This window comes from Dendrobates tinctorius, unplaced genomic scaffold (genome assembly GCF_039654945.1).
Source record: "Dendrobates tinctorius isolate UK_male_01 unplaced genomic scaffold, ASM3965494v1 ptg000054l, whole genome shotgun sequence".
Taxonomy (NCBI): Eukaryota; Metazoa; Chordata; class Amphibia; order Anura; family Dendrobatidae; genus Dendrobates; species Dendrobates tinctorius.
In genome coordinates, this window is record NW_027361722.1 from 17,781,860 (window position 1) to 17,804,090 (window position 22,231).

The 22,231-nt window shown below is 46.9% G+C and overlaps 1 protein-coding gene across 1 annotated transcript in view; it reads left to right on the top strand.

Annotated features, from left to right (window-relative positions):
• The first annotated feature begins 886 nt into the window (after positions 1 to 886).
• The window catches only part of BCL9 (BCL9 transcription coactivator), a 187,098-nt gene continuing 165,753 nt past the window's right edge, over positions 887 to 22,231 (top strand). Inside the window, exon 1 of the mRNA XM_073577187.1 lies at positions 887 to 1,032. The gene's annotated coding sequence lies outside the window, so the exon portion shown is untranslated. The remainder of the gene's footprint in view (positions 1,033 to 22,231) is intronic.

Consider the following 22,231-nt stretch of genomic DNA (forward strand, 5'->3'; position numbering starts at 1 on the left):
AACTTAAACGACAAAATAAACTCAAGTATATGGAAATGTCCACAAATATATAACAAAAAATAATAATTCAAAAAAAGTATTAATTCAAAAATGTAACAATTAAAATTCAAAATTTAGATTTAAAAATCTGGAACGGAATCTTCTGATGTCAGTTGGTTAGAACCATTTTTACTTCTTAATCCCTCTTTTTCCATCATCCCCCCCCCTGTTATTTGGAAGAAGGTGGCTAATTGTATCCATTATAGGATATTCTAGTAGAAAGTATCAATAACTCCTTTGGTTGGCGCGCCGCCGGTCTAGACAGCGCCGGTCTGGCATTGGTTGGAAGAGATACCGGGCGGGTCGTCTAATCCTATTCTTGGATTTTAGCATAATTAGGAGCCCGGAGCCCCTTGATCATAACAATGATCATGTCTTCTGCCATTTTCCTGGGATAAAGGAGGTCCCTTCCCCCCACCTTTGGCTGTGGCCCCCCCATGTGTGAGCATGCATGTGTGTGCATACATATATATACACACGTGCCTTGCGCCAATTCTTGCACAGCACCAGCTCTCGCTTGCATTCCCTGTTTGTCACTGGAGTTTTTTGGGTTTGCATGTAGAAGAAAGGAGGAGGAGGAGGAGGAGGAGGACTGAGAAGGAGGAGAGGGGGGAGGTGGTGTGGAAGGAGGAAGAAGAGAAAAAAAAAGTGGGAGGGAGAATGTCTTGTTTGTGGCTTGTCAGCAAATGCTTGAGACAAGCTTCCATGTGTGAAAGCTACTTGGCATGAATGCCTGGGCCGTACCAAGTCTCCAAGCTTCCAGAGGGGGAGTCGCAAGAAGCGCAGATCTGAACACGGTCAGACAATAGGCCCCTAAAGTGTCCCCCCTAAAGTTGCTTTGATGTTGTCCTAGTGTCTTCAACACTAAAGGGCCGAGGGGGGGGGAATGCAAGCCAAGTCTCCTTTCTGGTGGCCATTGACTGCTCATTGCCCTTCTCCACCACTTCCACCAATGCAGTCTCAAGCATCAGCCCTTGTGGTGAGGAGCTGAAGGTAAGAGAGAGAGAGTTCCATTCCTGATTTCTTTTGGCAGCTTGTTTGCTGTGGGAGGGGAGGATAAGGGGGGTCTTACGGCTGGATTCCTGCGCTCACACACACACCAGCGGCCAGCGATGACATGGGTGACACTACGCGACAGCTCGCCAGCGCCCGGACACCCTCGCTTTACCTTCGCGACCGCAGATCCAAAGTATCTGCACTGCAAAAATTTGGGTAAAATTTCTGAAAAAAAAAAAAACACAGATTCAAAATATTTGGGTTAAATTATAAATATATATATATATATTATTTGCCCTGTTCCTTCCCGTCGTTATTATTTATTTTTATCTGGACGCAATATTATCTAACATGAACCTTTTTATTTAATCACCACCGTGAGAGGGAAAGAAAGTTATCCCGGCCCCCTTTTTAATGTGTTGAAAAGAATTGTCTTAGAAGGAAACATTCTTTTTAAAAAAACTATATCGCGTTGGTTGCCAGGGCAACAATTGTATCAATTACTGTTCGGAACCAAAAAAATGTGTCAATGATTGTTCAAGGCAAAAAAAACCAAAATGTACCAGTGATTTATCAAAGGCAACAATGTATCAATAACTGTCTAACTATGCAGGTAGTGAAATTCCCCGATTAATATGAGGGGTGTGTAAACTTTTTTGGAAAGTCCTTAAGTCTTTTATATATATATATATATATATATATATATATATATATATATATATTCTGGTTCTATATGGAGGGAGTGATCCGGATAGAAGCAGAGTTGTGTGGTATGAGTTTCTGAGTTTCTATTTTTTTTTTTTAAGAAGATTAGATTTCCTTCTCCAGTGTTCCAGACCCCACGCTGTGAATCAATGTCGTTGTCACCACCGATCTCATTGGTGCAGCATAAGGTCTTATTGTAAGAGAGAAGCCCATCACGAGAGTCACTGGTGGAGCTGACATGTGCGGAGTTCAGCTGCTGCTGAAAAAATCAGAGGTGGAAATTTTGCACAAGTCGCATTTTTTCTCGATATGTAACTGTCAATTTTTAAATTTTTTATTATTATTATTATTATTATTATTATTATTATTATTATTAAATATCTACTGCTGCTGTCATCAAGGCCGGTTGATATTTTGGGAACACTGGCCCCCCCAAAAATGTGGTGTCGAAATTGGAAACCAATTTTTAAAGAAAACTGGATTCCAAAATTTGGAACTTTTTGGACTATATATATATAAAAAACGCGGCTTGTTGTTGAGGTTTTACCCGTTATCTTACACCTCATTTATAGGCATTCCTTTAGGGACTACTAGCTCCGGCGTAGAGCACTAAATGCAATCATTTCGGTTTGTGGTTCCTAAAGTGGTTCTTCATTATTGCGGCTTCTGGTCGCGCGGCCGCGAGTAAATGAAGTGGTCTCTCGGGGATAAGTCCCATGCTAGTATATCTCTACCTGCAGAGGGATTTAAGCAGTATTCGACGGCGCATTACTATTCCCTCTGCAGGTAGAGACATATCCCGGGGAACTGTGAGAAGCACAGACGGAATTTTCAAAAAACAAAACCGTAGAAGCGAACGCGTTCCATTATCCGAGGTGATCACTTTCAGCTAAGTTTGGCGCAGGATGTCACTCGTTGCTTCCTCTATTCTTAGTTTCCAAAAAGCAGCGAGTAAAACTGATCCGAATATTACTGATCTCCCCTACTCCAAAAAAAAACAACAACAATGTTTAAAGACGTCAGATTTGTATTGTGGCTTGGTATTTCGTAGGTTTTGTTTTGACGGAGTTGTTTCGAGAGCACCGTGGAATTATTGTATCCTTTGGCGTGGACCAAAAAAATTCTACGTCTGCCCTACGTGTGCTCTTCTGCAGTCTGCAGGGGCTCTATGTGTGATGGTCATATCAGTCCTGATTGTTAATTTTTCATTTTGGAAGATGCTCTAAGACCAACCATGATATTTCTCGGTGTGTAGGACTTGCGTAGTTTGGAGAATCTTGGACGCTTTTTTTTAGTGGGTAGGTCTTAACTTCTTCTGCACGCAAGGACATCATAGTGTAAATTGAACCTCGTGTACCCCAATGCAAAACCTTCAACGGGGCCCGCCAACTATCATGAGTCTTTAATGGTAAGGGGACTTCTGTATCCCCCCCAATTCTTCATGGCCAGGGCGAAACTGCAACCTCTGCACTTGCTATAGTTAAGCCTCTGAGTAAAAGACCCTCATAAACCAAGAGACCAGTTTGTTTTTTTGTAAAAAAGTTTTCAACTCTGTTGGGCATAGTGGTCCAACCGGGAGGAGGTTGTCTTGTTAACATTTTTGGATATTGTCCACCCTTGATAAATCAGGAAGAGGTCCTCCATAACGGAAGAGACACCTAGTAGAGCAAACCAGTAATTTGGAGGAATCGGACATCTTACAGGGGTTGTCCCATTTCAGATAATGTTCTGCGCCAAGAAACTTTACTCACCCTCCCAGGGTCCACTGGTGAGTCTCCGCCGCGGCTCCCGGTGTCTGTCATTGGCTGTGGTACTGATGTCAATCAGTGAGCTCAGCGGCTCTGTTCTTGTAGATGGAAACCAGAGCCAATGACAGACACTGTGAGCAGCGGAAGACACTCACCTGTAGACCCAGGGAAGGTGAGAACGGTGCAGTTTGTTGGGAAGACGGCTTAACAAAGGGCAGCACAATCCCTTTACGTTGACTTTTATGTTTCCATGTGATGTTCCTGGTGAGAGAAGTCAGGGAAAAAATGTGCCCGAACCAAACTAAGTTCACAATCTAGAACCACAAGAGATCCAAAAGATGGTGTGATTCGAAAACATTCTCAAAAATTTGCAGTCGGTCGGGGGGAAAGACCCATCGGTTGTTGGCTCTGAGAGAGCAAAGAAATGATCCTTCACTTTAGGCATCTATAGTGGGGACTCCTTTTGGAAGGTTCTTTTGGAAAATAGTAAAATGTAATACTAACTCGATGTCTGTGATTTTAGCCCATCATCACCAACAGGGCACCAAAATCCAAAAATTCACCGGCAAATGGTCTCAGAAACGTCTCGAGATTTCTTCTTTTTTTTTGTTCCCGGGCAATTGGCCTCAACGAGTTGAGATGTCTTACAGATGTTTTCTTAACCATTGTTAATTTTCTTTTTTTTTTTTTTAAGAAAAGGAAATGTATCCAAAAAATGTAGCTGTCATGATTGTAAAGTGAAGGGGCAGAGGGGGGTCTGTAGAGAATAATCGAGGCCATGGAAAATCATGAACGCAATGGTCAGTGGATCACCAGCTCCGGAGGGACAAAGGTTGGAGACTAGTGATGAGCGAGCGTTCTGGGATAAGGTGTTATCTGAGCATGCTCGGGTGCTAAAAGAGTGTCTTCGGCGTGCTCAAAAAATATGATTGGGTCCCCACGGCTGTTCGACAGGCGCAACATATGCAGGGATTGCCTAACAAACGGACAATTGTTACATGTTTCAATCATACAGTTCTTATCACATGATCCCAGTTCTCAGCCCCATGGATCTAGGGTGCAAACAGTTGATACAACGTCCACTATGGCCTTCAAGAAGGCCGTGGTCACATACAGTATGTCATGATCCATGACGGGGTTTTGCTTTGGCCCGTCCTGGTCAGACAGGGGGTTAATTGTTTCTGCCTCTCTCTGGCAGAGGGCGGCTATTTAATGGTCACTGGATCTAGGTCCGGTGTCAGTTATACTCCTGCCCTCGGCTGAGTTAAGTGACCTCTTGTATACGTGTGCCTTGTGCCTGATAACTTGTTGCTTGTTTGGTTGTGATCCGGTTCTGTTCCTGTTACGAGTTCTGCCTGTCCCTCTTGTACCGCACCGCCCTCTCGTGAATGACTCTCTGCTTGTGACTGCTCTCTGCTCATCCCTTTTGTACCGCACCGCACTCTTGTGTATGACCTTTGGCTTCGTCTGACCTCCCATCTGCTTGTCCCTCCTGTACCTCGTTCGCCCGTATTGTGTATGATCTCTGGTTTGCCCGACTCTGAGTGTTCTTCCATCTCAGTAAGGCTACTTTCATACTAGCGTCGTGCGACGGCCGTCGCCCTGCGTCGGGGCGACGTACCGTCGCACATTGTGAAAGTTGTGCAAAACGGGGGCAGCAGATGCAGTTTTACAACTCATCCGCTGCCCCATTGTGATGTCCGGGGAGGAGGGGGTGGAGTTTCGGCCGCGCATGCGCGGTCGAAAATGGCGGAGACGACGCACAAAAAAAGTTACATGTAATGTTTCTGTGTGCGTCGCGGCCGCCAAAACACGACTCATCCGTCGCATGACAGATGTGACGTGTGGCAATGCGTCGCAATACATCGCAAATGTAAGTCTATGGAGAAAAAACGCATCCTGCGGGCAACTTTGAAGGATGCATTTTTTCTTCAAAACAACGCTTTGCGACGTGCGTCGCACGACGCTAGTGTGAAAGTAGCCTAAGCAGGACGCTAAGCCCCGCTCCCTTGTGACCACATGACCGTAGGTCCCGTGCCTGCTTGCTAATACTTCAGCGTTCAGGTCCTGTGCGTCTGTACTTTCCAGCTGTTACTGTCCCCGGGACCCCTACAGTACTGGTGAGTCCCTGCTCAGCGAGGGCTGAACGGCGGCGCTGTCAGGATCCTGACAACATATTTATGTGCTCTCTTTTGCGCATGTGTAGGAGCAGAATCTCCGTTATTTGTGCATGCGCAGAGAAGAAAACGCGTGACTAATTCAAGTGACCACCACCAACCTTGAGTCCTTATGATGAGGCAAATGAGATGTCCACTATCTACATGCCGGATCTATGGGTGCCGCAGAATAAGAGGAGGCTCAGGGTTTTCTTTCAGCACAAACACAAGGTTATGGGGATTATAGAAATTTCTGATTATTCCAATTTTTTGGAACGGTTTCCAGCCATGACATGTGTCGGCACGAAGAGCGCCAGACGTCTATGGCTTCAGGATGGTCTCCTGCTATTAGCCTGAAGACGACGGCAGGAGATTTACAGCACCTGTTGCTCTCATTCTCGTTTCTCACTCTTTTCCATGAGAAAATAATGTATTTGGGTTATTATTGGGTCCACACACATGGGTATGTATCAGCACCCCATGTGCTGCCATATGGTGCTTCAATGTTGGGTGAGTTTGGCTCCATTTATGGGTTGGATGGATGGATGGATGGTTGAATGGAAGGATGGATGGGTATGGTATGAGCCATTGTGTTTCCTCCGGCTGGGGGCAGCTGCTACCTTCTGCACCCCTTATAGCTGTGCCCCATCAGTTGTTTCCCTGAAAAGTCGCCTTGACGTGGTTGCCCACACTGGATCACTGCATTATTGGAATACCCGGCTGTACGATAGAAGTCTATGTGGCATCTTACACCAGTGGCCACCAGTCCCAGCACCTATTGCACCTCAGTTGCTGGGATCTGTGGTGCTGTAAGATTGTCTAGAAGAAGCTCATTTTCCCCCTGGTCCCAAGTAAAATCATACGTGACCATCACCAGTCAGAGCAGTGTCGGGGCCACTCTGGGGAGGACAAGGGCTTCTTCATATCTTGGGTTAGTGAATGTGTAAGGGGCTGACTTGACTCTCAGGGATGTAGGCACAGTTTTGGCGTACAAAGGGGGCAATGGTGGACACAGACATATAAGGTCTCCTGTACAAGAACAATATATGGGCCATCTGCAGTTCAATAGCCTCAATGTAATGCATAATTGCACCTGTTTTGAAGGTGGAAATGTTCCCCCTTCCCCCTTGGGTCCCTGTGCGGATACGCAGGTTGCACCAATGGTATGCCCATCCCTGATAGGGGGTGCTTATAGGTGTTTGCATTTTGCTCCGCAGTGCCATACAGGGTTAAGTCTGCTCAGCCATTCCCCCATCCTCTGGAGAGTGGTGTTCAGCTGCTGCTGCTGCTGTATATTTAGTGGATTTGCAGTATCTGCTGCTGTCAATCAACTCTCAGCTGCTCGGTGTCGGGCATCTCTGCAGAGGAAATGCAAAAAACAGGAAAGCTGAAGGCATTGGTTCAACGCGGAGTAAAGCCGGACCCCCATGTTATGTTCTTGAGATCTTACTCCAAATTCCCAGGGTCCATGTAATCCTCCATTAGAAGAAAGTAGATGGCCCTGGATCACACGCTTGGGTCCCGGGCTCAGGCTGTGGAACAGGCTCCCAGATGCCAAATGTTGGCAGAAATCCCTACTTTCTATGAAAAACCCATCTGGGGAACAAGAGATTTGTTTTCAGTTTAAAAATCTGTCGAGGATCGCGCCCATGCCAATGGTGCCGCCCGTCCTATGTGATGTAATGTAGGGCCACGTTCCTGCACATTGGCGGAAGGCTTGGCACAATCCTGCTGCCTTACCACCCATGGAGAGATGGCATCTAAGAAGGTTCTACTTCTCATAGCCGATGAGCCTGCATGGGGCATCTGCACTCACACTAGCCCACAGGAGAGATGCAATCACATTTAGGTGATGGATGGATGGATGGATGGGAGGATGGATGGGAGGATGGATGGATAAATTAATAGATGGGAGGATGAATTGGAGGATGGGAGGATGGATGGATGGATGGATGGATGGGAGGATGGATGGGTGGTTGGTAGTATGGGAGGATGGATGGATGGATGGGAAAAGGAAGGATGGGTGGGAGGATGGATGGATGGATGGATGAATGGATGGAAGGATGAATGGATGGGATGATGGATGTATGGATGACTGGGAGAATGGAGGAGGGGAAAAGGAAAAATGGGTGGGAATATGGATGGATGGGAAAATGGATGAATGGATGGATGGGAGGATGGAAGGTTGGTAGGATGGATGGAAGGTTGGGAGGATGGATGGATGGATGGGAGGATGGAAGGTTGGGAGGATGGATGGGAGGATGGATGGGAGGATGGAAGGTTGGGAGGATGGATGGGATGATGGATGGGAGGATGGAAGGTTGGGAGGATGGATGGATGGATGGGAGGATGGAAGAATGGATGGATGGAAGAATGGATGGATGGGAGGATGGATGGGAAGATGGATGGGTAGGATGATGGAAGGATGGATGGATGGGTAGGAGGATGGGAGGATGGAAGGATGGATGGATGGATGGGAGGATGGATGGATGGGAGGGTGGATTGGAGGATGGATGGATGGGAGGATGGATGGGTGGGAGAATGGATGGGTGGGAGGATGGATGGATGGGAAGATGGAAGGTTGGGAGGATGGATGGATGGGTGGATGGGAGGATGGATGGGTGGATGGGAGGATGGATAAATTAATGGATGGGAGGATGGATTGGCGGATGGGATGATGGATGGAAGGATGGATGTTTGGATGTCTGGGAGAATGGATGGATGGGAAAAGGAAGAATGGATGGGAGGATGGAAGGTTTGGAGGATGGGAGGATGGATGGATGGGAGGATGGATGGGAGGGAGGATAGATGGTTGGATGGGAGGATGGATGGATGGATGGATGGGAGGATGGATGGATGGATGGATGGATGGATGGTTGGATGGTTGGATGGGAGGATGGATGGATGGATGGATGGATGGGAGGATGGATGGATGGATGGATGGATGCATGGGAGGATGGATGGTTGGATGGGAGGATGGATGGATGGATGGATGGTTGGATGGGAGGATGGATAAATTAATGGATGGGAGGATGGATTGGAGGATGGGATGATGGATGGAAGGATGGATGTTTGGATGTCTGGGAGAATGGATGGATGGGAAAAGGAAGAATGGATGGGATGATGGAAGGTTTGGAGGATGGGAGGATAGATGGATGGATGGATGGGAGGATGGATGGGAGGATGGATGGATGGATGGATTGGAGGATGGATGGATGGATGGATGGATGGGAGGATGGATGAAGAGATAGGAAGATGGGAGGATGGATAGATGGATGGGATGATAATAGGGCAGCTCGGTGGTTAAGGAGTTTGTATGTTCTCCCCGTGTTTGCGTGGGTTTCCTCCGGGCACTCCGGTTTCCTCCCACACTCCAAAGACATACTGATAGGGAATTTAGATTGTGAGCCCCATTGGGGACAGTGATGATGATGTGTGCAAACTGTAAAGCGCTGCGGAATATGTTAGCGCTATATAAAAATAAAGGTTATTATTATTATTATTATTATTATGTGGTTAGCATTGTGTCTTTGGTTAAAATCCCACCAAGGATGACATCTGCATTTTGTTTGAGGGGTTTCCTCTGGGTTCTCTAGTTTCCTCCCACACTCCAAAGACAAACTGATAGGGAATCTAGATTGTGAGCCCCAATGGGGACAGTGATGATAGCTATGGAATCAATGGTGCTATACAGACAAGTAAAATAGATAATAAATAGATGATACTTAAGATTTTGTTCTTTTTTCCATTAAGCCTCCATGAGCCTCCACGAGATAAATGACAGATTCAGCTCTGCTTACATCCATGTATCTGTGCCTCCCTCTCTCACAGGGTGACCCATAAATGTGCGCAGTGTTACGTGTACATGTGATTTAATGGATGCTTTGCTATTGTCCTCGTTGATACTTTGTGTTTCTCAGGGGCCCAGACACATCAGATTAATAATGGCAGGTGTCATCCCTGTTGTATCAGTAATGAGTGCGTGTTTATATGGGGACTGTGCGATCGCTCTCCTGAGAGAATCGAGCATTCCTCCGCTCCACGTTATTAAATCTCTAGTATATTATTGCAGATGTCCAAATCTCCAGAGTAGACATGAAGGTAAAAAATAAGATTCTGGTTACCTTCAAAGACCAGCAGAGGGAGCCTAGGAGCTTACATTACATAAGCAGTATGCACCAAGCTAGTGAGCTCCCCCTAGTGGTGACTGCCAACAGAAAATTAGTATTACCTTGTGGGTGTTCGGACCATATTCCAACCACTTTTCTGCACATTTGGTATTTACTTTTGTTTGATCCTAAATTAGGCTTTTTATATCAACACCTAAGCCAGCCCCCACCTCTGTTATAGCTGATGGAAAAGCAGAGAAGGGGGCTGGCTGCCTTTTTATTTCAACAAGTAACTCAGGCCCTAATATAAATTACAGTATATATGTATACTGAGGGGGTCTGTCGGACTTTCTATTTTGATAGCTAATCCAGCCCTTTTTTCTCTTACAGTCAATCAATAGACAGAGGAGGGGACTGGCTGACATTTTCTTTCAAAAGCTAAACAAGACCCTTTCTCTGAGACCTTGAATGTATAAAACTGGAAGGGGGCTGGCTGACTTTATCGCTACAGCTTAGCTAGCCCACTTATTTATAATTGCTGAAGTACAGATCCAGAATTGGGCTGATTGACATTTTATTTCAACAGCTAAGCCAGCCCCCTTTTAAGAAACAGTTGATGTATAGAAGTAAAAGGGGGCTGGCTAACTTTTTATTTCATCAACTAAGTCAGTCCCCGTCTATGGTACAGCAGATGTTTAGACAAAGGAGGGATGTAGCTGACCATTAAATTAATAGCCAAGCCAGCCCCCTTCTCTATCATAGATGATGTATAGACTGAAAAGGTTGACTGACTTTTTATTTATGCAGCCTAAGGAATCCCCCTTCTCTGCCCTCTGTTACCTCCATGAATAAACTAGAGAAGGGGAATGGCTTAGCTATTAAAATGGGAAATCAGCCAGCCCCCTTTTCGCTCAGCTTTGATGCCAACACAAGAAACACCACATTCTTAATAATTACAGATAATTTATGAATAATTTTATCTATGGAAACTCCCCTTTTTGCTTACATATGGCCCCAATGGTCTCGGCATCCTGGGAGTTGTAGTTTTTTTGAACAGCTGGCATCCCCCAGGTGGGAGACTACTGACTTTGCTCTTGGTGCTGACATCTGTTGCTTTTGCACAACTTTTTGTGACTTTTCTTTAGTGCAGACACAGAGAAACCAAGACATAAAAGGAAAGCATGAAAATTGCAGACAGGCGGGGGAGGGGGGACAGCTGGGGGCCCAAACTCTATAAAACCATAGTCACCCGACAAAGAGGTGCTGCAGCATCACACCTGAGAGACAGAGAAGAAACCCCTCCGGAAGACTCATCACTCTCTGCGGTCATAGACTTCAACTATGGACACCAATTGTGGCCCTTGTGAGACAGGAGCCAAGTGCCCGTATTATACCCCGGCCACAGTGCCCGTATTATACCCCGGCCACAGTGCCCGTATTACACCCCGGCCACAGTGCCCGTATTACACCCCGGCCACAGTGCCCTTATTACACCCCGGCCACAGTGCCCGTATTACACCCCGGCCACAGTGCCCGTATTACACCCCGGCCACAGTGTCCGTATTACACCCCGGCCACAGTGCCCGTATTACACCCCGGCCACAGTGCCCGTATTATACCCCGGCCACAGTGCCCTTATTATACCCCGGCCACAGTGCCCGTATTATACCCCGGCCACAGTGCCCTTATTATACCCCGGCCACAGTGCCCGTATTATACCCCGGCCACAGTGCCCGTATTATACCCCGGCCACAGTGCCCTTATTACACCCCGGCCACAGTGCCCATATTACACCCCGGCCACAGTGCCCGTATTACACCCCGGCCACAGTGCCCTTATTACACCCCAGCCACAGTGCCCGTATTATACCCTGGCCACAGTGCCCGTATTATACCCCGGCCACAGTGCCCTTATTATACCCCGGCCACAGTGCCCGTATTACACCCCGGCCACAGTGCCCGTATTATACCCCGGCCACAGTGCCCTTATTATGCCCCAGCCACAGTGCCCGTATTATACCCCGGCCACAGTGCCCGTATTATACCCCGGCCACAGTGCCCTTATTATACCCCGGCTACAGTGGCCGTATTACACCCCGGCAACAGTGCACGTATTATACCCCGGCCACAGTGCCCTTATTATACCCCAGCCACAGTGCCCGTATTATACCCCGGCCACAGTGCCCGTATTTTACCCCGGCCACAGTGCCCTTATTATACCCCGGCTACAGTGGCCGTATTACACCCCGGCCACAGTGCCCGTATTATACCCCGGCTACAGTGCCCGTATTATACCCCGGCCACAGTGCCCGTATTATACCCCGGCCACAGTGCCCGTATTATACCCCGGCCACAGTGCCCTTATTATACCCCGGCCACAGTGCCCTTATTATACCCCGGCTACAGTGCCCTTATTATACCCCAGCCACAGTGCCCGTATTATACCCCGGCCACAGTGCCCGTATTATACCCCGGCTACAGTGCCCTTATTATACCCCAGCCACAGTGCCCGTATTATACCCCGGCCACAGTGCCCGTATTATACCCCGGCCACAGTGCCCTTATTATACCCCGGCTACAGTGGCCGTATTACACCCCGGCCACAGTGCCCTTATTATACCCCGGCTACAGTGCCCGTATTATACCCCGGCCACAGTGCCCGTATTATACCCCGGCCACAGTGCCCTTATTACACCCCGGCCACAGTGCCCTTATTATACCCCGGCCACAGTGCCCGTATTATACCCCGGCCACAGTGCCCGTATTACACCCCGGCCACAGTGCCCTTATTATACCCCGGCCACAGTGCCCGTATTACACCCCAGCCACAGTGCCCGTATTATACCCCGGCCACAGTGCCCGTATTATACCCCGGCCACAGTGCCCGTATTACACCCCGGCCACAGTGCCCTTATTATACCCCGGCCACAGTGCCCGTATTATACCCCGGCCACAGTGCCCGTATTATACCCCGGCCACAGTGCCCGTATTATACCCCGGCCACAGTGCCCTTATTACACCCCGGCCACAGTGCCCGTATTACACCCCGGCCACAGTGCCCGTATTACACCCCGGCCACAGTGCCCTTATTACACCCCGGCCACAGTGCCCTTATTATACCCCGGCCACAGTGCCCGTATTATACCCCGGCCACAGTGCCCGTATTATACCCCGGCCACAGTGCCCGTATTATACCCCGGCCACAGTGCCCGTATTATACCCCGGCCACAGTGCCCGTATTATACCCCGGCCACAGTGCCCGTATTACACCCCGGCCACAGTGCCCGTATTACACCCCGGCCACAGTGCCCTTATTACACCCCGGCCACAGTGCCCTTATTATACCCCGGCCACAGTGCCCGTATTATACCCCGGCCACAGTGCCCGTATTATACCCCGGCCACAGTGCCCGTATTATACCCCGGCCACAGTGCCCGTATTACACCCCGGCCACAGTGCCCTTATTACACCCCGGCCACAGTGCCCGTATTACACCCCGGCCACAGTGTCCGTATTACACCCCGGCCACAGTGCCCGTATTATACCCCGGCCACAGTGCCCGTATTACACCCCGGCCACAGTGCCCTTATTATACCCCGGCCACAGTGCCCGTATTATACCCCGGCCACAGTGCCAGTATTATACCCCGGCCACAGTGCCCGTATTATACCCCGGCCACAGTGCCCGTATTACACCCCGGCCACAGTGCCCTTATTATACCCCGGCCACAGTGCCCTTATTACACCCCGGCCACAGTGCCCGTATTACACCCCGGCCACAGTGCCCGTATTATACCCCGGCCACAGTGCCCGTATAATACCCCGGCCACAGTGCCCGTATTACACCCCGGCCACAGTGCCCGTATTACACCCCGGCCACAGTGCCCGTATAATACCCCGGCCACAGTGCCCGTATAATACCCCGGCCACAGTGCCCGTATTATACCCCGGCCACAGTGCCCGTATAATACCCCGGCCACAGTGCCCGTATAATACCCCGGCCACAGTGCCCGTATAATACCCCGGCCACAGTGCCCGTATTACACCCCGGCCACAGTGCCCGTATTATACCCCGGCCACAGTGCCCGTATTACACCCCGGCCACAGTGCCCGTATTATACCCCGGCCACAGTGCCCGTATCTATCTATCTCTCATTTTGTATACTTGCTGATTATATCATACTAGATGGAGGCCGGATGCTATCACATCGGGAGGGTGGTAATGTCACGATGGGGGCAGGGTTTGCAGCGTTGAGAATCCCCCCCCATGTGCTCACCCACCTATCCACTCTCTCTTACCCCATGTGCTGACTTCTCCCGTCTGCGCTCTCTTCTTTGACCTCTCTACCCCATGTGCTGTCCCCCTTGTCTGCTGTCTCTCTTCTTCCTGTGCTGTGTTCTCCCCTCATGTGCTGTCCCGTTTGAGCTGTCTCCCCCTGTGCTCTGTCTCTCTCACCCCTGTGTCTGACCGTGTACAGAACATACCACAGCTCCTGGGCAGGGGAGGAAGCAAAAGACAATACTGACATTATAGCAGGAGATCGCAGAGGATTCATTTTGTGAGGTAAAATATTGTTTAAAAACAGTCAGTGAAATATTTTACCTCACAAAATGAATCCTCTGTGATCCCCTGCTGTAATGTCAGCATTGTCTTTTGCTTCCTCCCCTGCCCAGGAGATGTGGTATGCTCCGTACACGGTCAGACACAGACAATTTTTACAATGAACTTTCGTTCGTGGGAAAATCCCTTTAATGTGACCGGCTTCCTCCGCCTGTAGACACGTCACGCATCTGCCGCCGGGATCAGCTGAATGATTCACTGCGCCTGCGCGGAATTCGCACAAGCGCAGTGTGACGGTGTTCCGCTGGTGGTACCGCGCAATCGGTTGGTACCAGCAGCAGTTTCCATATTGAGACACCCATTACTTGGGAGTCCCAATATGGCGGTCGGTGAACTTCCACCGCTTGGAGTTCTGGGATCTGGTGACATCTGGACAGAACAGGAAATGAAAACATTACAAGGCAACTACATATATACATAAAATGTAATAAATAAAATGTGATTTTACAATACAGTTTACTGACTCGTCCGCACTGCACCTCATGTAATAAGTCCTGTTTGGTTATATGGTCTCCAGGACCGGACTTAATGCAGGAAATAATCACCATCACATAGGGCCCATGAGCCATTCAATTCAATAAACTTTATTTATAACAATTTGAGAAGCGCTCTAACACTGGTCTCACTTACAGTCGTCTCTTTCCCTCTGATTTGTCCCAGACAATTTTCTAATTAAAGCATCTGCACATCACTTAACCTCTCATTACCGAGACTCCCCGCTGTAATTATTTGTTTTATGTTCACGGAGAGAGTGGAGGGGCCTCAACCGTCACCAGAAATCACCGCACAGCCGGGAGAAAGGGCTGTGGGGGAATCAGTATATACTGTACACACTGACTGCACCAGCAGAATAGTGAGTGCAGCTCTGGGGTATAATACAGGATGTAACTCAGGATCAGCAATGTAATGTATGTACACAGTGACTGCACCAGCAGAATAGTGAGTGCAGCTCTGGGGTATAATACAGGATGTAACTCAGGATCAGTAATGTAATATATGTACACAGTGACTGCTCCAGCAGAATAGTGACTGCAGCTCTGGGGTATAATACAGGATGTAACACAGGATCAGTAATGTAATGTATGCACACAGTGACTGCACCAGCAGAATAGTGAGTGCAGCTCTGTGGTATAATACAGGATGTAACTCAGGATCAGTAATGTATGTACACAGTGATTGCACCAGCAGAATAGTGAGTGCAGCTCTGGGGTATAATACAGGATGTAACTCAGGATCAGTAATGTAATGTATATACACAGTGACTGCACCAGCAGAATAGTGAGTGCAGCTCTGGAGTATAATACAGGATGTAACTCAGGATCAATAATGTAATGTATGTACACAGTGACTGCACCAGCAGAATAGTGAGTGCAGCTCTGGAGTATAATACAGGATGTAACTCAGGATCAGTAATGTATGTACACAGTGACTGCACCAGCAGAATAGTGAGTGCAGCTCTGTGGTATAATACAGGATGTAACGCAGGATCAGTAATGTAATGTATGTACACAGTGACTGTACCAGCAGAATAGTGAGTGCAGCTCTGTGGTATAATACAGGATGTAACTCAGGATCAGTAATGTATGTACACAGTGATTGCACCAGCAGAATAGTGAGTGCAGCTCTGGGGTATAATACAGGATGTAACTCAGGATCAGTAATGTAATGTATATACACAGTGACTGCACCAGCAGAATAGTGAGTGCAGCTCTGGAGTATAATACAGGATGTAACTCAGGATCAATAATGTAATGTATGTACACAGTGACTGCACCAGCAGAATAGTGAGTGCAGCTCTGGAGTATAATACAGGATGTAACTCAGGATCAGTAATGTATGTACACAGTGATTGCACCAGCAGAATAGTGAGTGCAGCTCTGGGGTATAATACAGGATGTAACTCAGGATCAGTAATGTAATGTATATACACAGTGACTGCACCAGCAGAATAGTGAGTGCAGCTCTGGAGTATAATACAGGATGTAACTCAGGATCAATAATGTAATGTATGTACACAGTGACTGCACCAGCAGAATAGTGAGTGCAGCTCTGGAGTATAATACAGGATGTAACTCAGGATCAGTAATGTATGTACACAGTGATTGCACCAGCAGAATAGTGAGTGCAGCTCTGGGGTATAACACAGGATGTAACTCAGGATCAGTAATATAATGTATATACACAGTGACTGCACCAGCAGAATAGTGAGTACAGCTCTGGAGTATAATACAGGATGTAACTCAGGATCAGTAATGTAATGTATGTACACAGTGACTGCACCAGCAGAATAGTGAGTGCAGCTCTGGAGTATAATACAGGATGTAACTCAGGATCAGTAATGTAATGTATGTACAGTGACTGCACCAGCAGAATAGTGAGTGCAGCTCTGGGGTGTAATGCAGGATGTAACTCAGGATTAGTAATGTAATGTATGTACACAGTGACTGTACCAGCAGAATAGTGAGTGCAGCTCTGGAGTATAATACAGGATGTAACTCAGGATCAGTAATGTAATGTATGTACAGTGACTGCACCAGCAGAATACTGAGTGCAGCTCTGGGGTGTAATGCAGGATGTAACTCAGGATTAGTAATGTAATGTATGTACACAGTGACTGCACCAATAGTGAGTGCTGCTCTGGAGTATAATACAACTAGAATAGGACAGATATGAAGAAGCATTGATTCTATAACTATATGTGATGGTGAGCCTCCTACCTTACACCACCATGAGCCAAATTATCCTTCATGTACCGAAAAGTTGCAGTTCATTTGCTTTGGTATTTTACACCCCTCTCCCCCAAGTGGTAAATGCCAGATTGTTATGTTCATCTCATCACTAATGACTTGCAGCAGAGCTGCGTTCAGTGCACGGAGAATAATTTCCTTCCAGTATTGGAGAGCACAGGCGCTGTCGTCCTCGGTGCCAGGTCTCATTTAGAGGGACCCTTTAACCTGCCGGTAGACACCAGCCAGCAGGATGGGCCTTCTGTCTCCCTCCAGCAGTAGATTCTTTGGCTGCGGAGATCTCTGCCATCGTTGGCCTGAGAGGATACGTCTTGCCCCCTTCTGACTTGGCACCGCACCGTGCCAGCAGCCGGGCATTCCTGCCAATTTCTGGTTTCAAATCAGAATGTAAAGGACGTGCAGCGGTTTTCCTGAATTTCCTGCAGTCACTTTTTGCTTATTTTTAACCCTTCATATTCTTTGCTGTATTTACAATGGCCTGAAGGGGCAATCGACGATCATGCGCCCCAACTTCAAAACGTGCCCATGACACCATATAGGCCATTATTTATAGCGTTGCATATTGAGCACTATATGGCAGTACTAAGTTACCGTAATGTGTGGCAATTTACAGTACTATTATATGTGTTCACTATGGCTTTATTATGTAGGCACTGTGTGGTACTACTGTACGTAGGTATGTTATGGCAGTAATATGTGGGCACAGTATGGCAGTATCATGTGGGCACACTATGGTATCATTATGTGCACACTATGGCAGTATTATGTGGGCACACTATGGCATCATTATGTGGGCACACTATGGCATCATTATGTGGGCACACTATGGCAGTATTATGTGGGCTCACTATGGCAGTAATATGTGGGCACACTATGGCAGTATCATGTGGGCACACTATGGTATCATTATGTGGGCACACTATGGTATCATTATGTGGGCACACTATGGCAGTATTATGTGGGCACACTATGGCAGTATTATGTGGGCACACTATGGCAGTATTATGTGGGCACACTATGGCAGTATTATGTGGGCTCGCTATGGCAGTATTATGTGGGCACGCTATGGCATTATTATGTGGGCACACTATGGCAGTATCATGTGGGCACACTATGGCAGTATTATGTGGGCTCACTATGGCAGTATTTTGTGGGCACACTATGGCATCATTATGTGCGAACACTATGGCAGTATTATGTGGGCACACTATGGCAGTATTATGTGGGCACACTATGGCATCATTATGTGGGCACACTATGGCAGTATTATGTGGGCACACTGTGGCAGTATTGAGTGAGCACTGTGTGGTACTGTTATGTAAGCAATCCACAGCAGTGTTATGTGCTCCTTACATGGTACTATTATACACACATGGAAACATTTTGGGGACAATGAATAGTACTGTTATATATGTACAGCATCACAAAATTGGCTGAGCAGTGTATAGCACTATTAATTAGGTGTTATTTTTCAGTTCTATACTTTTTGTTTGTAATTAAATTATTCTTTAGATGGGCTATGGAAGTATTGTGTGAGCACTGCACGGCACTATTATGTAGGTACTATATAGCAGCACAGTAATGTACTATTATGTAGGTACTATATAGCAGCACAGTATTGTACTATTATGTAGGTACTATATAGCAGCACTGTATTGTACTATTATGTAGATACTATATATCAACAATGTATAATAATAATCTTTATTTTTATATAGCGCTAACATATTCCGCAGCGCTTTACAGTTTGCACACATTATCATCACTGTCCCCGATGGGGCTCACAATCTAAATTCCTTATTAGCATGTCTTTAGAATGTGGGAGGAAACCGGAGAACCCGGAGGAAACCCACGCAAACACGGGGAGAACATACAAACTCCTTGCAGATGTTGTCCTTGGTGGGATTCGAACCCAGGACCCTGCAGCGCTAACCACTGAGTCACCGTGCCGCCCATAGTATTGTACTAATACTGTATGTAAGTACTATATAGCAGCACTGTATTGCACTATATAGCAGCACAGTATTGTACTATTATGCAGATACTATATAGCAGCACTGAAAAAAGTTTTTTATGGTTCCAGCACACGATGTAAAAAAATTAAGAAAAGCCTTTATTTAATCCATAATTAAAAAATGCAATTCCAGTGATGATAAAAGCATGTGTAGGCAGCACTGTATTGTGCTATAGTGTCGTTGAATGATGGCAGAATTTTGTGGTTACTGACTAGGAATATTATGTACAACTATGTATGTGCACTGTTACAGTATTGTGTAGGCATTGTATGTATTTACAATATGGCAGTATTGTGTAGGTTTTCTATGGTAAACTGATGTATGTATACTATTGCGGTTTCTTATAGGATTGTTACAGACCCTTCCTGAAATCTTGAATAGGAAAGGGTAGATGTCCCATGGCACAAATAGGCTGATTTGCCATTCAGGAGTACGGCTGACCACCAATATGGCCGCCATAATGGCAACTATCACCTCCTCCCCCCTCAGGGCCGTCACTAATCTTTCCTCCAGTCCTGATTGGGATGTTTTGGGAGTAATATAGACGCGGTTGTTGTGTATTGCAGCAGATTTTGCAGCATAGGGTAACGTTGACTGACAACCAATATGGCTGCCGTTACAGGTCACGCTGTGGCTGTCGCCGGCTTCCTGCCTGCTAGTGTGATTCTTCCCGTTACTGCTGGTCATGTAGTTCATATACATATATAATTAAAAGATAATAATAAACCAATGTAGCCAAACTGGTCCAGTCAGGCAAGTGGCAGGTCACCGCTCGGCCCAGGGTGACGAGGGTTAACCCGCTTATAAAACACTTCTATAAATGTACAAGTAATCACCAGATGAGACTTTATCTCCATGATTACATGTAAATATAAAATTGGCTCAAATCCCCCCTCAACTGTAAGAGCGGTCACACCGTGATATTCTCTACAGTAAGAGCAGTCACACCGTGATATTCTCTACAGTAAGAGCGGTCACACCGTGATATTCTCTACAGTAAGAGCGGTCGCACCGTGATATTCTCTACAGTAAGAGCAGTCGCACTGTGATATTCTCTACAGTAAGAGCAGTCACACCGTGATATTCTCTACAGTAAGAGCGGTCACACTGTGATATCCTCTACAGTAAGAGCGGTCGCACCGTGATATTCTCTACAGTAAGAGCAGTCACACCGTGATATTCTCTACAGTAAGAGCAGTCGCACCGTGATATTCTCTACAGTAAGAGCGGACACACTGTGATATTCTCTACAGTAAGAGCGGTCACACTGTGATATTCTCTACAGTAAGAGCGGACACACTGTGATATTCTCTACAGTAAGAGCAGTCACACCGTGATATTCTCTACAGTAAGAGCGGTCACACCGTGATATTCTCTACAGTAAGAGCGGTCACACCGTGATATTCTCTACAGTAAGAGCGGTCACACTGTGATATTCTCTACAGGAAGAGTGGTCACACTGTGATATTCTCTATTGTAAGAGCGGTCACACCGTGATATTCTCTACAGTAAGAGCGGTCACACCGTGATATTCTCTACAGTAAGAGCAGTCACACCGTGATATTCTCTACAGTAAGAGCGGTCACACTGTGATATTCTCTACTGTAAGAGCGGTCACACTGTGATATTCTCTACAGTAAGAGCGGTCACACTGTGATATTCTCTACAGGAAGAGCGGTCACACTGTGATATCCTCTACAGTAAGAGCGGTCACACTGTGATATTCTCTACAGGAAGAGCGGTCACACTGTGATATTCTCTACAGTAAGAGCGGACACACTGTGATATTCTCTACAGTAAGAGCGGTCACACTGTGATATTCTCTACTGTAAGAGCGGTCACACTGTGATATTCTCTACAGTAAGAGCGGTCACACTGTGATATTCTCTACAGTAAGAGCGGTCACACTGTGATATTCTCTACAGGAAGAGCGGTCACACTGTGATATCCTCTACAGTAAGAGCGGTCACACTGTGATATTCTCTACAGGAAGAGCGGTCACACTGTGATATCCTCTACAGTAAGAGCGGACACACTGTGATATTCTCTACAGTAAGAGCGGTCACACTGTGATATTCCCTACAGTAAGCGCGGTCACACTGTGATATTCTCTACAGTAAGAGCGGACACACTGTGATATTCTCTACAGTAAGAGCGGTCACACCGTGATATTCTCTACAGTAAGAGCGGTCACACCGTGATATTCTCTACAGTAAGAGCGGTCACACTGTGATATTCTCTACAGTAAGAGCGGTCACACCGTGATATTCTCTACAGTAAGAGCAGTCACACTGTGATATTCTCTACAGTAAGAGCAGTCACACTGTGATATTCTCTACAGTAAGAGCAGTCACACTGTGATATTCTCTACAGGAAGAGCGGTCACACTGTGATATTCTCTACAGTAAGAGCAGTCACACTGTGATATTCTCTACAGGAAGAGCGGTCACACTGTGATATTCTCTACAGGAAGAGCGGTCACACCGTGATATTCTCTACAGGAAGAGCGGTCACACTGTGATATTCTCTACAGTATGAGCGGTCACACCGTGATATTCTCTACAGGAAGAGCGGTCACACTGTGATATTCTCTACAGTAAAATTGGTCACACTGATATTCTCTACAGTAAGAGCGGTCACACTGTGGACGTCTTTACTAGAACAAGATCCACCATTCATATTAGGTGATGTCACAGCTCACCTCCTCCTCCTCCTCCTCCTGTACGAAGACTGATAACACCTCTATATATAGTAGATAACACAGGATCCGCCATTCACAATAGGTGATGTCACAGCTCACCTCCTCCTCCTGTACAATGACTGATAACACCTCTATATACAGTAGATGACACAGGATCCACCATTCACAGTAGGTGATGTCACAGCTCACCTCCTCCTCCTGTACAATGACTGATAACACCCTTATATACAGTAGATAACACAGGATCCACCTTTCACAGTAGGTGATGTCGCAGCTCACCTCCTCCTCCTGTACAATGACTGATAACACCTCTATATATAGTAGATAACACAGGATCCACCATTCACAGTAGGTGATGTCACAGCTCACCTCCTCCTTTGCAATGACTGATAACAC